We start from the raw sequence: 19,169 nt of genomic DNA, 5'->3' as shown, positions 1-19,169 counted from the left end.
CCATTCCTAGCTTTTTCATTAAATAATAAATAGAAAATTAGCACAAATGTTTTTTACATGCTAGGTGATGTGTCAGACACTCAGTGGATAGTCATATACGATGAAAGTGTCATAAATGAAGAATATTAAGACTTACTCATTTGCAAAATATTTGAATGAGCAAAGGATAACAAGGACCTAAATAAGGCACAAACAATGGAGAAGTGCACATGATGTGGAGAATCTCACTCGTCGTTCATAAGACTAAGTCATTAGTGGGCTCAATCTTAAACAATTTCTTGTAAATGACAGGGAATGCGATAAACAAATACATTCTAATTATATTTTGTGTGAGACTGTTGACTATGCATGAGACAAAAGAAAAGCATTTATTTTAGAGTGTTTGCTCCATAGGAGAAGCCTATCGGCTTAATTAAGATCTTGAAAGTTTATATTGTTATAAAATTATTAATTAATGAAATTAAATATTCTTAAAATTAAATAATAACTAGCACCATGTTTTTACACATGTAACATTGAGCTAATAGGAAAGTATAGTTTTTGCAACCTAATTTTCTTTGAAATAACATCATTAAACAAAAATATTATATTATAAAATTCATTGAAAAATCTCATCCAATCAAATTGAATAAAATGTTATTAATATAGATGTATAACTTGATTGAAACATTCATTATTATAGAAGAAAATTAATTGCAAAAACCATCCAATCAAATGGAATAAAAAGTTACCAAAATAATATAGATGTACAATTTCACATGTAAAAATTATTTACATTTATAAGTTTTGCAACCTCATTATTACAAAAAGAAAAACCTTACCTGACCAAATTCAATAAAAAGTAAAGAAAAAAATATAGATATTTCTTATAATTTTAGAATGGAGATTATGTTTAGTATTTGGAAGGACCGCAATGTTGTTTTATTCTCTCACAACTTTCTTGATATATATTTTGCTATGTAGTCTAAAGCACATATCTATAATAATGTCATGATATAGATTCAAGTACAAACTAACAAAGTTGTGCTCGAGGTGGCTCACCTATAAGAGTTATTAGCTTATTGGGGAAATGCACCTTGTACAATTTCTTGTGTGCCTCCAAATACTTTATCTGGTGACTGCACTCCTCTTTGTGGTCATTAGCGAGGTTAGTGAAGATCTACATGTTGCTCAGACACTCACCAGTCACAACCTCATCATTGCTCTCCCAGTGGTGATTTTGGTGGCCATCACCACTCAGCCTTACCTCCATGGAGATTGAGCTCAGGTTGGTTTGTGGTGGCTCCTCCTACTGCCCCTGATGTAGGTTGGCCATCTGTGCAACAAGACCCTAAATGGGATTTCCCTTGATTGAACTTAGCCATTTCTCTTCCTAGGCCAGAGGGAGATAAAGATGATGATGCTACTATTGATGATAGTTGGGCTCCCCCTAAGCCAACCACCAACTCCAAGGACTTCTGGGGTTCTAATGATAAGGACCCACCTTCAGCTACCACTGCTCTTGCAACCTGAAGACATTTTTCTTTTTGCTTATATATATATTTATATATATATATATAGCTATTAATCTGGCCTTGTGTAGTTTGAACCTACAGGGTGATCTAGTATCTCATGGCCCCTTTTTTGTGAATATGTATCTTTAAATTATAATTTATGGAAAAATGTCTATTCATTAAAAAAATACACATCACACTTATATATTATATTAGAAGTTCTACAAATTTAGATGAAAATATTAAAAGAAAATTAGAAAAATTAAAAATTAAAAACTTTTAATTAAAAAGTTAGAGCAGGTAAGTGCTTACAATTATGTTTTAATTTCCATTTTCTAATTATAAATTGTATAGCAAACCATATTCCATATTGGTAAAAAAGGAATCTTAAGGAAAGAAAACTCTTCAATATTCAGTCAAGAAATCAAGTCCATGAAAGATTATTTTGTTCCTCATCCAACCAAAATTCCCAATTTTTATTTGCAAGCACACCAATGATACCCCAACTATTTATCCATTTGTTCCAATATTCTCAATCATCAACAATCTTTTTTCATTCAAACCTTGATTGGTTAAACAAGAATGGAGCAAATAACCATGCAACTAACAAGAAGCACATGGAAGTGATTATAAAAATATAATCTAATGAATTTTGTGTTGCTCAATCATAAATGTTATAGATAAACAATAGCATCATTATATATAGGTCTTTTTAAAAATTGATTCTTGAATAGAGCTTGTAGTTTTCTACAAAATTTTCATGTCTCACCACAAAGCTTTATTTAGTGGCCCTATACTTTGCACTTCAATGCAAAATTGTGCACCCGAAATAATGAGTTTTTTTGTTCTAGTGAGAATGTGAAATAGAAAGAAGAAAGAAATCACCAAATGTAGACCAGAAGCCTCTTTCTAAGACAATCAAAAACTTCAAAGGAACTTGAAGGAAAATGTCAAAATACAAAAGATAATTTATAAATTTTATTCTATTATGATTTATGAAGATTTTAAATTGATTTTATTTTCTATTTAAAATCTCCATTATCAATTATGTTTGACATATTCTATTAAAAATTTTCATAATCATATTCTTACTAAATCTATATAAAAATATTAATTAGAAAAAAAAATTAAAATCTTATTTTCTATTTAATAATCTTGACATATATATTCTCATTTTCTTCACTCTCTATTTAACATTATCTCTATTTTTTGTTTAAAACCTTCAAATGTATATTCTTACTACATCTATATAAAAATATCATTTAAGAACAATTATGGTGTGAATAATAATATATTCAGAAGAGTATATATATGTATCCTTTTATAGAGAGAAAATGAAATCTAATTGAATATATATGCAAGATTTATGTAGGTTGATATTGCAATTGGTTTATAATTATTTTTTGTTCATGTGTTGTGTCGCGATGATTTGGAGATTTTCTATATTGTCATTATTAACATTCATTATGTTTGGTATTTAACAAGTAGTTTTTATTTTAAGTTTTAATTGTTATCAATGTTGAGCAAAAGAAAATTTAGAAATTAAATAAGAACTAAACCTAAATCAAATAATGAATAATGCATAAGATTTAACACACATATTTATAGTGGTTCATCCAGCTAATCTCCACTATATCCACTCTTCAAGCAGAGGAATTTCTCTTATTCAGATAAATCACAATTACAATGCTACAACAACAATCAACTAGTTATACACATTTTTTTTCAATCTTTCAATGGAAGATGAAAGGGCATGGAAGATGAAGAGACAACAATAATTGGACTCCACCATCAAACAATTAGAATTGTTATAATATTCTTCTCCCAAAACTGTTACAATCTCCCACTTGAAGGCCAATCAATGTTCCATAGAGATGTCCCCTACATGCTTATGGCTATGTCGTGACAATGCTGAGAGAAGCTCTATAGAATTTGAAATTCTCTTGAGGTACAATATTTGTAAATGCATCAGTCGGATTAACCTTTATATCAATCTTCTCTAACTGTAGCCTTCCCTCTTCAAGAGCATGATAGATAAAGTGAATTTTGGTTTCTATATGCTTCATGTGACTATGGAAAGCTAAATTTTTAGCCAAAGGAATGACACTCTTGCTATCAAAAAATAGAGTAAAGTTGGATTGTTGAAATACAAACTCTCCAAACAATTGTTGTAACCATATCAACTCTCTAGCCCCCTCAATAAGCAATATATTCAGCCTTGGTAGAGGAAAGAGAAACAACTTGTTGCTTACAAGAAGTCTAGCTAACACATAGCCTATTGTAGACCTCCTTTTTTATCTAACTCTCTAGCCATATTAGAATCAACATATCAACAAATATAAGGAGTCTTTCTATTAAAACATAAATCATGAGAGGAAGTGCCTCTCAAATATCAAAAAATTTATTGAATTGCTTACCAATGAGTTTTGCCTAGATTACTCATAAAACCATTGATGACTCCTATTGCATGAGCAAGATCTTGATGCATACTAACCATTGCATACATTAAAATCCCCACTACTAAAGAATAAGGAATACCATCCATCTTAGATTTTTCTTCCAAAGTGGAAGGAAACGTCTTTGAACACAACTGAAAATGATTAGCCAATGGAGTGGCAACTGATTTGACATTTGACATATTAAACTTTTCAAATATATTTTTCTTCAGATAATCTAATTTCTCTTTTCTATCTATTTCTCATTATATCCATCCCAAGAATCCTCTTCGTTGCCCGTAAATCTTTCATGGAAAAACCAACTCACCTACAAGTGATGAAGGGTTATAAATAATTGATCAATAAGCATTATAAATGTGAAGAGATATTAAATTAGAAATTCTTTACATGTTGCTATAACATAACAAAGAAACTCAAAATTCTCTTCATTAATTCTTCTATAGAGAATCACATTAAATCTTCATATTTCAATACCTTACAATCACGTCAAATAAATAGAGGGTTTAACTAACAAAAAGCTAGCCTAAATACTAAGGCAAACCAACACAACTCTGCCATTGAACATGATCTAAACTTATTAACATGAGTTCAAACTTGTGAGAAACTAGAGATTGATTGACTCGTGAGTAGCTAATTTATCAAATATTTTTTATTTGACTATTTTACATGGAATTCACATGCTATGATTAATTGTCAATTTTTATAGTAGTAAAATAGCACAACAATGAAACTCATTGAATGATTTTGACAGTAAGTTGAATCTTTAATGAACTACTTGAGTGATATTTATCTTACAAAATAAATGGCTTTCTATACTACAATTCCAATAATGGATGTTTTCTCATCAATCAATCATAGGGTCCTATTTAATTTTATCTATAGAAGATAACTTGACATAATTTTCCAATAGATGTGTAATATATGATGATTACAAGTCAAATGTATATGTATATTGATATGCTACTACATTAAATTCTATTAGGCCAATCAAGGCCAATATTGGTGCAAAATCCCTAATTAAACTTAACATGCAATAGTTTGGTTCAACCTCATAGACTTGTCATTTCTTCTATCATTTTGAATTATTTTTGTTGCTGTGTGTGATCCCCTCACTTCCATTCAATTTTTCTAGGGACACACCAAAGTGAACTTGCAATTTTTATCTTGAATTTTTAGAGATGCTTTAGGCCCCAACCTTCAAATCTAATGTGTGATGCAAATGAGGTAATGAAAATTTATTTGCTAGCCTTCAAATTATGTGATATTTTTAGGTTAACGCATGTCAATAATAGCATATTTATTTTCACATGTATTTCAATTATATTTTTAGAGAAAATGAAACCCAACTTCAAAAATTATATTAGTTTCAAGGGAAAAACATAATTCCACTATCTTAAAGTAATATGCTATAAATTATGAATCAAACACTTACTTAATGTTAATTGTAGATTTTATTATTATCAATATATGGCTTTAATACTTCACTAGTATTAGACAAGAGCCTAAAACACAAGGGTAACTTGTGATCCTTTCATGTGGTAGGTCTTGGGTTCAAATTCACTTAACAAATAAAATAAACAATTACAAAAAATAACAATAATGAATCTAAACTTCGGTCATTTAACGATAAAAAATAAAAATAGTTCACTAATATTAATTTATAGTAAAATACTTGTATAATATGTAGTAGAGTTGTTGAGAGAAATTGTAAATTGAAACTTTTATAATAAAAATATTAATGTACCAACATATCTAGGAGGTGTAAGTAGTTAAAATTAAAAGAAAAAATGAAAATTAGATTTTATATCATTTTTAATATTAGTTTCTTTAATTTTTTATTTTTTATTAACTTGCATTTTATTATTTTCAACTTTATTTTTATTGATTAAACTATGATTATTTAATTTTTAAATATTAATTGTAATTGAGCATATTTCATATTTTATTTAACTATTTTAAAACTACCTTTTTCTTTAGTTTAAGTGAACCCTGTATTTTATCTAATCTTGTAGGTACAATCATGGATGAATGTTAAAAAGAATGATAAATAAATAAGGTAGGAACACATTAAATTTGCAAGTTGAAATAAAATGTTGGCATTTAAATATAACCGACATCACTAATAAAAGTGTGTTATGGAATTGCCTATGCAATCATCCCATATGGATATTATCGATATTTAAATATATATTCATTTGGTTGTATGTTATATAATCGTATTGGAAGATTAATATTTGTTAGCATATTAAATTAATATGTTAATCAATACAAATTAATTCTTGAATTATAATATTTTATATCTACTTTTATGTGCATGATATTTAATATTTAATGTGTATTCAATTTATTTTATAGTGTATTGTGTAATAATTCTTAATTTTTTTGAAACTCTACTTTAAAATTAATGCACATACATTAGGTAATTATAACATATTGCATAGAGAGAGATATATGCTACATAAAATTTAATAACATATAGTATTACATTTATTTCTAGAATGATGATGAAGTTTTATGTTAGATCAACTCCGCCAAATTGATATATTTATGTATAGGATGATGATGAAGTTTTCTTTTAGCTCAACTCAAACAAATCAATATGTTTATGTTTAGGATGATGATAAAATTTTCTCCCAACTCAATTCAGACAAATCCATATCACTACTAGAATATCATTTCTATCGATCTCAATAAAATCATCATTATCAAAAACATAAACATAGTCTAAATAAGTGTATCAAAAAATATACCTGTGCCCAAAAAAAAAAATGTATTTAAATTTCTTAAAATCACAAAATGACCCCTTAAAAAAGTTAATATAATAAATATTATTTAACATAATATTTTATTGTTGATGAAATGTGCTTATCCCACCAAACAAGGACTTTTAAAACATTTCGTAAAATAAATAATAAAAAATTTATATTCAAGTTTAGGAAAAAAGGATTCTATTATCCGTTCCATAATTGTTATTATAGACAATAAAAAATGTACTAGTAGTTAATTATTTTTTAATTTTTTTGGTTGGTGATTACTCTCTTTACTCACCACTGTTGAGACATTTAGTTGACTTCCACTTTAGAAATTAAGAATATGTTAGGGTCTGTTTGGTTCTTGGAAGATGACAGGAATTGGCTTTTTCAAAATCTGGATTTAAAAATTTGTGCATTTGTTTCAAAATTTGCAAAATGGAATTAGCATATAGGACTTCCAATTTTGCCTCAAAATCAGATTTTCCAACTTCCTACTAGCAAGTAGGAATTGAAAATCAAAACTTAGTTTTGTTTTCTAAGGAGTGTAAAAACAATAGATTGGACTATTTTTTGAAATTTGCCTTCAACTCTAAGCTTACGCACTTCACATGCATCTTCTGAGTGAAACATGTTTCAGTAAAATCCCAAAAATTGGAATGAAGATATGTAAAACCTTCATTTGGCTAAACCAAGGGTTGTAGAAATTCGAATTTTTTAAATTCGATGAACCAAACAAACCTTTAGGTTGGGGTCCCATGGGCACCCGCTTGCTTAAAAATAGCGCAGGTGTTGCTGAGCTTTTTTAGGAACATTTAAAAGGGAGCGGTCTCATGGGTATTACATATAAATCTGCTTTAAAAAATTAGCTCCTGAATTGAAGGAAATATTCAAAAAATAAATTGTTGTTTTTTGAATTTTGGGTGGGATGATTTCAATTTGGAGGGAAAATGAAGGTAGGTTCTTGCCAAGTGGCAAAATTCTTCCCTAAACAATAGGGGCTATTTTCAGCCCCCTCTTTTGCATCCGCTCAACTAAAAAGTAAGGGCTCCTAGTTAATGGGAAAAGATTCTTAATTAAGCTTTACCCATAAAAATATTATCATGGGACCTCCAGCTCCTTAAATATAGAGCCCAAACCCCCCATGGGACCCCAGGGTTAGGTATCACAGTCGTATACCGAAAATGGAAACAAAGGCGCTTGAAACACGCGGTAGAGATGAATAGAAAGTCCATTCTGCATTAAAGAAAATGCAGAAAATGGGAACAAAGTCCTTTACTTGAAACAGACGGCGCGTGGCAGAGAAGACTCGGATGTTAAAAGAACCAAGAAACTTGCATCTATTCTTCGTCATTACAGCGTCATAGAGCTCTTGTTATTCATCTCCAAGCCCAACGGCTTTGCTTTCCAATGCAAGCATGTCTCCCTTCAAGTTATGCATTGCAATCACGATATTCCTGCTCTGCAATTTCTCTCTTGTCAGCGCATGCCGAGATGATGAAAAAAGCTATCTTCTCGACTTTAGAGGTGGCCTTCGTGATCCCACTGGCAGACTAAGTTCGTGGCAGAAATTCAACTGCTGTCAATGCCATGTTTCCCTCGACCTCAAAACCCTTAATCGTGACCGGCAATCTCTTCTGCAGGGGAAGATCCATCCCTCGCTGTTCAAGCTGCAGCATATCCAATATTTGGATTCGACTTTAAATTACTTCAATCGTACTGCCATACCTTCGCAGGCGAATGACTTAAACATCACACACTAAAGCTTGATTCCTAGTGCAAAAGTGTTAAATAGTCAAAATTTGACTTACTTTTCCAGACTTAATTTCTTCCTTAGTGTGTGATGTTTAAGGCTGACCCTCCGCAGGTGGCAAAACTTCAGAAGCTTACTTTCCTCAGCTTGGCATCTGCAGGAATTGGCTAACATTACAACCTTGCGCCACCTGGATTTGAGCAGCAATGACTTCAGTGGCACTGTCGTCCCATCTCAATTGGGAAAACTGCAGAGATTGACTTTCCTTAAATTGGAATCTGCTAGAATTGGGGGTGAGATTCCCCCTGAATTGGGTAACATTACAACCTTGCGCTACCTGGATTTGAGCGGGAATCCCTTCAATGGTACTCTCATACCACCTCAGCTGGGGAAACTTCAGAGGCTTACATTCCTTGACTTGGCGAGTGCTGAATTGGAAGGTGAGATTCCTCCGGAATTGGGCAACATCACAACCTTGCGCCACCTGAATCTGTTAGCACATAAATTTCGAAATGAGGGTCCATTAGCACATGAAATGGAGAGTGGGAGGTTTGCAGGATGGATACGAAATTTGGAAAGCTTGGAATACCTGAATATGGGCTATGTGGATCTTTCAATGGCATCTGATCAGGATTGGGGTGACGCTCTTAACAGCCTCTCCAATCTTAGGGAGATTTACCTCTATGATTGTGGACTTTCAGGTGCTTTTCCTTATCTCCAAAACCTCACTCATTTATCCCACCTCAGTCTTTCAGAAAATTCATTTCATTCCTCATTGCCATCTTGGTTTCAGAATGCCTCGTCCATGGTTTCCCTTGATCTGTGCGAATGTGATCTCAATGGCTCCCTACCTTCTAATTTCTTGCACGGTTCAAGCCTCAGAGAAGTTGAATTGTCACATAACCATCTAGGAGGAGAAATTCCTCAATCCATTTCAAATCTTTCAATGCTTGAGATTTTGGACCTCTCCTACAATAACTTTACAGGTGATTTGCAACTGTTTTGTTCATTCTTTGGTAGACACCTGTACCTCAGACTCCTTTACCTTAATAACAATCAGTCGTCTGGAACAATTCCAGATGCCATTTCAAAGTTTGTCAAATTAGAGACGTTGTCCATCAGCTCCAACAGTTTAACCGGCATCTCTCCTTCCGTATTAGAAATGTCTCACCTCAATTATGTCGAGCTTTCTGAAAATCAGCTTAGACTTAATATCTCTTCAAGTTGGATTCCGCAATTTGTGGAACTGCAGTACTTGGAGTTAAGATCTTGTAATCTTCAAGGGGAGATTGCTGCATTTTTGTCCACACAATATTCACTACTAGCATTGGACCTATCCGATAACAACATTGTGGGAGCATTCCCACTTGGTTGTGGGATCTTCCCAGACTTCAAATTCTCAATCTTTCGCATAACCACCTGGAAGGTTCTCTGCCCCCTGTTATTTCCAAAAATATGTACATTGTAGACTTGCATAACAGTAGCTTTCATGGTTCTACCCCAGTATGTTTTCCAGAGATTCTCGCTATAGACATGTCAGAGAACAGGTTCACTGGTTCTATCCCACAGAGTATATGCTTTGCCGATAGCAAATTGAGATTTGTGGACTTGTCAAAAAACGAGCTGATTGATGTCATTCCTACAAATCTGTTGACATGCTCTGATCTGATAATTTTGAATTTGGCTCAAAATTATTTGGAAGGAGAGATGCCAGAAGAGCTAGGAAAGCTGACCTAACTTCAGACACTAAATCTGAATCAAAACAAATTGCAAGGTCTTATTCCTCTTTCTATTGCAAATTTTACAGAGCTCCGAGTTTTAGACATAGGAAATAATAAAATTCAAGGAAGCATCCCAATTGCGATTGGAAAACTAACAGATTTACGAATTCTCAACTTGGGTTTCGATAAATTGCATGGCATTTTTCCACCGGAGGTTCTTAGCCTCAGGAATCTTCAAATTCTAGACTTATCTCATAATAATTTATCAGGATCTATTCCTGAGAATTTGGGGAAGTTGAATGCTATGGCCAATCAGGCACAAATTGATGGAGTAGAGATTAGCGACGTTGGGGGATTTGGAAGTGGTACTGAAGAAGAGATGGGCGAGGATGGGGGATTTGGAAGCTTTGATGTTGGTCCCGATTTTATAATAGTTTTAGTGAATCAAATAACACTTTGGATTAAAGGAAGATCTACTCGATACCCTAAGATTGTCCAAGCCTTCAAATTTATGGATCTTTCCCACAACAAACTCTCAGGCAGCATTCCTGAGGAAATGGGAGAGCTGAAGGGTTTAATTGCTCGCAATATTTCTAACAACAATATAAGAGGCATCATTCCTCAATCCTTGGGAGGTATGGTTCACCTGGAGTCTCTAGATCTTTCAGGAAACATGTTGTCAGGCAACATTCCAGTAGATCTTGCAAATCTCACATTCCTTTCTGTTTTGAATCTTTCACACAACCACCTTGTTGGGTTTATACCTCAGGGGAAGCAGTTTGCGACTTTCGAGGCTTCTTCTTATCTGGGAAACTCCGATCTTCACGGTTGGCCCTTAGAAAATGGAACAATGAGATCTGGTCGGGGTGAAATAGGTGGCCAAGCACAAAGGAACAACACAGCAGTGACAGATGCAGATGGAGATGCAGACGAGATGGATCGATGGTGGGCAGTGTCAGTGGGGTTGTGTTTTGGAGTTGGTTTTGCCAGTGTGATTGCAATGTTGTGCTTTCACCTAAAATCAAGGTACAAGTGTTTTACTTTGACGGATAGTTTTATCCAATATCTTTTTGAAAGCAAGCTTGTAAGTTATCTTAAGATCTCATAGAACATCCAGTTATATGTCCCACGCGACAGTTCAATGGTTTGACTGTGTCGGTTATGGCCTTCTTATATGTCAATGTTTATGTCGACATCAAATCAAAATTTTACTGTTTTTAAAAATTAAATTAAAATTTTTTTTATAACTTTATCTTAAATTAAAATTTATTTAAAAATTGCAAGATGGCCTTCTTATATGGGTTGAAATGATTCTTACTCTCCTGTTTTATGGATCAGCTTTTCAGAATATTGCAATTGATTCTAGTTTTCCTTAAATGCTTGCAAATATAACATTTTGTAACTAATCAACTAATTCAACATAATTAATTCTATCACGTTCACAACTTCTTATCGCTTTTAAAGGTGACCAATTTTTGTGTGGATGTAGCCAATAAATTATATAATTCCTGGATTATATTGGAGGATTTCCTAATACATTTCAATTCTCCTAGATACGTATTCTCAATAGAACCTGCTTAACAGGTTGGATTTCAAGGGCGTAAATCTAAGAATTTATTTTGTACCGAATAGGATCTGATTAATGCAGAAGCGTTAAACATATGTTGTTTGGTAATATTGTAATTTTGAACATTTGTTTAGCAATATATTATTACGAAGATTACTACAAGTACAAAGGCTGGAGACTCTTCAATCGGGTCTGCTTTTCAGTGATCTGAGATTTGTAACTGTGTGTGATATGATTGGTTTAAATATATTTATTGATTGCTAAAGATGGAGAGATTATAACGAAAAATATATGATTGGTTTAAATATATGGTCATGCTAAAAATTGCTTGTTCGGTATTCCTAATAATCGCCCATAGATATAATTGTAGACGACTGATAATTGAGGTCTTCAAAACGGTTTTTTTTATCATACGGCAACTTATCAATTTACGGATATATCTTGTATGAAATTTTTATTATAACTTATTAAAATGGTAGTTTTTGTGATTATTTAAATATTCTTTTTGATTTATTTATTTTTTTAAATTTGTGCAATGTTTTTCTAATATTAATATTTTTTTGTTGCAAAATAAATTATTAAAAAATATTTTTTATGTTATGTATTATTTCAATTTTAATATCTTTTTTTTTTTTAATGATGAATATTTCTTAATAACATGAAACTTTATATTTTATATTTAGAATAGTGATCAAAGAGAAGATAAAATAAGTAGAAAAACTAAATTTATTAAATCTTCATTTCAAATTATACAAAAAATTATTTTTTATGAATTTTATTAGAAATTTCTCACACAAATCAATTATAAAACAAACACTTTGAATTGTAAAGTTAATATTTTTCATAAATTAACATCTCACTAGAAATATTTTATTGGAAGAGTGGGTTATATCCAATCTATTTGTTGGCATACTCATAATAGCCAAAAATAATAATAATAATGAAGAGTGGCACTAAATTTTTCATTATTTATTTCTTTACTATAAAACTTGGATATAATTTTTTTTTTAAATTTTCTTTATAAAACTTCTATATGACTAAAAAATCAATTCACTAGAAAATTAATTACTAGAATGAGAAAAGATCTATTGTGTTACAATAAATAAATATTAAAATAAATAATCATTTAAGGTACTTAAGCATATTTTAAAAGAATAAAAAAAAGTTTCCCAATGATTAAAAAATTAGATTGGTTGTTCTCTTTATTTTTAGGGTGCTTTCTAAAATTATAATATACTCATTCCTAATAGATATTATGCTACATTTTTCATATTTGGGCTAATGGAAAAATTCACAAATGTAAAAAAATGTGTATGTAAACTATCACATTTTTTTAATTATAATTTGTGTTTCAATCTTTTATGTATCATTAAAATAACTATTATAATTATAATGTTTTGTTATGTAGCTTCATCCTAGAAATTATTAATTGGTCAAGACGACAACCAAAAATCTCATGATTCAATATTATAATCATTATTTCTAAAGTGGACAATATTTCTACCTTAATAATTTTCTTCATCCTTCAATAAGACCTTTATCCTTATGAGAAATTCCTTATAAAAATAAGACCTATCTCTAAAGGAATCATGTTCCCACTTATATTAGTAGAATGTGCTCTATGATTTAGTCAAACATATATTTTTAATGTCTTCAAATTTTAAATGCACTATCTCGCTTTTAGTGGTACATATAATTTCTTTCTCAATAATTATATATAATGATTTTCATCAACTTTGACATTAAATCTCTCTCCATAATTAAATATAATTAAATTAGTAAGAGATGAGTGTGAGAGAGAGGGAAGGAGGGAGGGGGAGTTTTTTTGTCGGTAAGAAGAAGAATGTCACTAAAGGAAGTCAAATTGATTAACCACATTAAATGTTTTTATAACTAGTCATTGGAAGAATTTTTGACAAATAAATACATTGTTAACCTATTCATTGTACATTAAATTATACTTAAATGAAGAGTGATTGTATGAGAAGAATCCAAGTGCCTATTTCTATCTATTATGTGAATTACTTGTTGTGATAATTTGTGGAAGATAAATTTGAGCTATTGCAAACCCTAGTTGAGTCATAGTTGACCTAAGCAATGAACTTTGTGGAAAAAAAAATGAAGTTTGAAGGTAATAGATCTTTAGAATCATAGTGGAAGCTAAGATTAACACCCCTATCATAATTCAGATTACATAGGAGCCCAAACCTGAGTACAAGCTCTATCCATTGAAGGTGGTGAAAATTGACAAAGTAGGACCTATCATTGATTCCTTCCCAAGTAATATTGACTGAAGATTTTGATATTAAAAAGGAATATCTGAAGATGTGTCATGAAGGTAACTAAAAGAGAAATTTTGATATCTAGTTACGAAGGGTTTAACACATATAGTTAATCTATTAAAAAATTTCAATGAGTTGATTAGATATGTTTTGAGTCATTATGATGAAGCGTGCTCCCCTTAATACCATAAACACACAACAAAAACAAAGAAACAACAATAATATGATAACCCACATGGGCACCTTCATTACAAAAATCTACAAGATAAAGCTATAAACTATCACCCAAATTTGTCCTAGACAATGTTTGGGCCTTTCTTAAATATGCAATTTTATGCCACCCACAAAAGTTCTAGATACTCAAACTTAATACCTAGGGCCAACAGACCCTAACAATACATATAGAGTTGGCCAAATGCACTTTTTTCATTTATTTTAAAAATTTTGGGTGGCCCAACTTTGGAAGACCATAATTCTCAATCATTACTCCAATTGGCTATTATAACCACTTTTCATAAACCTCATCTCATGATTTACAAGCTCAAATCCATGCAAGTGCCTATCTATCGAGTTTTAAGGCCTCACCTGGGGCCTCTAAGGCCTTCAAAATTGAGCTTGAAGTTTTTATACAAAAATTACACATCGAAAATCTATAACAACCTCACAACTACATATAATATGGCCATGGAACTCCACTAACAAATTGATATAACTAAAATGAACCTTCACCTCTAAAATTAGAACATTTTGAGCTTGTATGATTAACTCACTAAGTAGAAAGCCTCCATAGACAACAACTCTACATTAAGACAATCCTTATTGAAACAACTAAAAGGAAATATTTTTGGGTGATGTAAGATTGCTCTTACACCTAGGATTCTCCTGCATCAAACACTCGAGGTAATTTGAGAAGTGACTTTGTCACATCTCAAGTATTAAGAGGAAAACCAAGATTGTTAACCTCCTCATTTGCTAGCCATGATGAATCTTTTATTGGCATCTCTTTCCATTTGACTAGGTATTCTTCATAAATTTTTTTCCTTGTACTTTTGCGAACATGACTATCCTATATCTCCTCAACCTCTTTTGTAGCTAAACTAGCTACTGGAATACTCCACTCCACTTCTACAATTTCATCCATATAACCTACTTCATGGTACTCTGACAAATCTAAAATATTAAATACTCGTAAAATATTCAATTTAGTAGGCAACTCCAGTTCATAGACATTTCTAGAATCATGCCTTTTCACTATCTTGTATAGTCCAAACTTCTTCATTTTCGCTTATAATATGTACCCACTGGAAAATCCTCCTTTAAAAAATGAACTATGACATCATCTCTAATATGAAATTCCTTATACCTCATTTTCATGTCTGCTTTAGCCATATACTGTGTATTCATCTTGATAATGTGTTTCCTCACCTCCTCATGGATATTCTTCAAATGTTCAACAAATTATTTTGCTTCAACACTACTTATCTCTCCTTTATCCACTACATCAACTTAGAAGCATTTTTGGGATTGCTCCCATATAAAATCTAGAATGGTGATTTACAAGTACACTAATTGATAGAATTATTATATGCAAATTTCACTATGGGAAATTCAGATCCCAGCCTTTTGGCTTGTCTCTAACCAACCATATCAATAAATTTCCCAAACTGTGATCCACAACTTTTATTTTCCCATTAGTCTATGGATAAACCGGTCTTCAAATCTATCTTCAATTTCTTTCACAATGCACTCCAAAAATACCCAACAAACTTGGTGTCTTGATTTAAAACTATACTCTTTGGCAGACCATGTAGCCTCACCACTTCTCTAAAAAAAACTCTCCCATATAAACGACATCACTAGTCTTCTTGCAAGGAATGAAATGTGTCATCTTTAAAAACTTGTCAACCACAACAAAAATAGAATCATGCCCTCACTAAGTCCTTCGTAATTGAAGAACAAAATCTATGTTGACATCCTCTCACGGCTTCTCTAGTACAAGTAATGGCTAATACAATGCTGTATTCTACTTCACTCCTTTCATCATCTAACATACTCTAAGACTCTATACAAACTGGTTCACATCTTGCTGTAGTTGTGGCTAGTAACAATTCTCAACAACCAATGCAATGATCTTATCTCTCCCAAAGTTTCCAACCAATCCTCCACTATTTTTCTCCTTGATGAGATTCTCTCTCATTGAGCTTCTAGGAATGCACAACTGACTTCCTTTGAATAACATACCATCTTGGATTATGAAATCCAACAACTTCATCCTACCAAGTGCAACAGGTTCTTTACAAGCCTTCCATGCTTTATCAATCAAGATCCTCTAGATACAAATTCTTGAGTTCCTTGAACCCAACCACTTCAATCTATATCTTTGTTAGTAAAATTTATCTTCTACTAAGATAATCTACAACTCTTTTAGACTTCCCACTCTTGTGTTTCAAAAAAAAGTATGCCTCTGCAAGAACTCAACCCACTTCAAATGTCTTTGGTTTAGTTTTCCTTGACTATTCAAATATTGCAAAGCTTGATGATTAGTATACAAAATAAACTCCGTTGGAAGAAGATAGTGTCTCCACTTCTTTAGTGCTTGAACTATCGCATAAAATTCCTAATCACAAACAAAATATTTTCTTTTGGCATCTTTCAACTTCTCACTAAAATAAGCACTAGGTCTACCTTCTTTTCTCAAAACAACTCTTATTGCAGTTGTTATCATGAATGCTAAAAATACTACACTAGGGGAGTACCTTAAGCATTGGATAGTATTGATATGTTACATTCATGACTATATTTATCATTAATATCAACATAGCAGTAATTTTGTTAAGGCTGGAAGAATAGAAGTCAGTAATCTTATGATTCATAGAAGCTAAGGATGTTTTAGATGATTTTCAATGGAGGACATGTTTTTGAGGTTTTCCTAATGATTTGGTTAAGGGGACTAAGTCTAATTCAATAGTGTACAGAAGTTACACTTGATTTACTAGAAGCAGTGCAGAAATAGAGCATCAAAAAATAGAGTTATGATGATCTATCACTATCTTTCATCTGAGATGTAATGAAGAGATGCACAACCACATAATGATAGAGGATAGTCATAGGATGACACCAACATGTGCGCAAGATGTGGTTTCACATGTGTAAAGTTTGGTATAGGCTCTAAGCCAATAATACTATTGTAATTAATTAATTATCTTATTTAATTAATTAGGAAAGCCTCAAGGATGACTCAAGGAATTATTATGAAGATAAGGTATAAAGGAAAATTATTTTCCTTATTTATAATGTATCTTGAAGAAGAAGATCAAGTGGAATGTGAAGTATTAGTACGCAGAGTGAGAAGGAGCAAAATGCTTACTAGATGTGTGTAAGCGATCCATGGGATCACTGGATGCATAGTATGAGGTTTGGTTACAAGATTTGAAGAAGTAAGAGTCCAATTGATAGGATAGAGATAGAGGAAGGAAGTACATTTTAGTACTATTATTCTATAAGGAATAATATAGAGATCATTTGGATAGTGGGTTCTTTGATCTTAACCTTGAAGTTGTTTGGGAGGTGGGTCCAGCTATCTTCTGCAACTCCTAATAGGGTTGCAATCTCTTAATAGGGATTCAAAGTCTCCTAACAGGAACTCATATGTACTAAATGTTGTAATAGACTCCTAATAGGGTCTATCCTCTAACAAGGAATATTTATATTAATACATCATCTTATGGGTACCATCCCCACTAAGGTTTTCCCTCTAATCAAGGGTTTCCCTAGTTAACATATATGGTATTAATCTTGTATGATTATCTTGTCGTTCTTTTACTTTATATTGCTCACATGGTTAAGTTTGTTTAAGGTTAATGTTTTTGATGATAGTTAGATAACTAATTTACCTTCCCGCCCACCTCTTAGTTATATCAGTGGACTATGTATTCTAACAATTCGTATTTGAGCATTAAGTCCTTTAAGATAAGGCTTAAAAATTTTTGAGATTGATGGAAAATATATTTAGGAAGGATAGTTAAATATTTGGAAAAGATGAAAACTCCTCTTCTATGCATGGGTCTAGGATATTGGCTTTTGATGGAAGCTAAGAAGGAAATTGTTGAAGAATCAAAGTTAGAGGAATGCAGTGAGGGAGAAAGAGATCTATTCATGTGTAACATGAGAGCCAGAGAAGCCCTACTATTAGCTCTTCTAGAGAATGAATATAATTAGGTAAAGACACTTCAAACTTCTCATGAAATTTGAAAAGCATTAGAAGTTTCTTCTGAAGGTGATGCTTATGCAAAAATAATGAAATTGCAAATTTGGATTTGTGCATTTCAAGATGTGAAGATGATGGAAGATGAATCTATAAGAAGCTATGTAGGAAGAATATCAAAAATTATTGTAGGAATCTAGACTCTTGGTAGAACTAAAGAAGATGATAAGGTTATATGAGAGATCTTAAAAACTTTAACACCACCATTTAAGAAAATAGCTAAGATGATTCAGCTAGTTATGCCCTTCACCAAATATTTCACAAAGAAACATTTCTTTGGAGATTAGAATTTATAGAAGAAAAAATGAGACAATCTGGAGATTAGCCAAAGTTGAAAAAACTTTTAGTGCTTTAAAAATTTGACCTAAACTATCAAGAAGTACAAGTGCAATAGGATACTTTTCTAGTAGTAGTAGATATGAAGAAGATAAGAAGATTGAAAAAGAATAGCCCTTCTGGTAAGAAGAGAGAAAGATGGTAAGAAAATCTTTAAATGTTGGATTTCTGATGAATATGGTCATTATGCATTTAAATGTCCTAAAAGAGATAAAAATTTTAGAGGAAAATTTAACCCTAGAAGAGATAAGGATAGAAATTATTTATGTGCAAATGAGGATAAAAAGTATGATGAAAGATCAAAGTGAAAGTGATGATGAATTAGGATTTGTTTTTATCAAGGAAGATGACCTTGATAGAGAAATAAGAGAAGAGAGAACTCTAGTTACTGAAATTGAGAAGAAATCAGATTGGATAATTGATAGTGGATATTCAGATCACATGACTGGTGATATGAACTAATTTGTTAAGTTCAAAAATCATGATGGAGGTATTGTTAGAGTTGGCAATAATCTAGCCTATCATATTACAAGGATTGGACCTATTA

General features: G+C 31.8%; 1 pseudogene; it reads left to right on the top strand.

The window, feature by feature from the left end:
- Positions 1 to 8,117: 8,117 nt before the first annotated feature.
- LOC149544562 (uncharacterized) lies at positions 8,118 to 11,281 on the top strand (annotated as a pseudogene).
- The last annotated feature ends 7,888 nt before the right edge of the window (positions 11,282 to 19,169 follow it).

Source organism: Cupressus sempervirens, chromosome 8 (assembly GCF_028749045.1).
Source record: "Cupressus sempervirens isolate cs-2001-9-10 chromosome 8, ASM2874904v1, whole genome shotgun sequence".
Classification (NCBI taxonomy): domain Eukaryota; kingdom Viridiplantae; phylum Streptophyta; class Pinopsida; order Cupressales; family Cupressaceae; genus Cupressus; species Cupressus sempervirens.
This window is presented reverse-complemented; position numbering and strand designations above follow the sequence as displayed.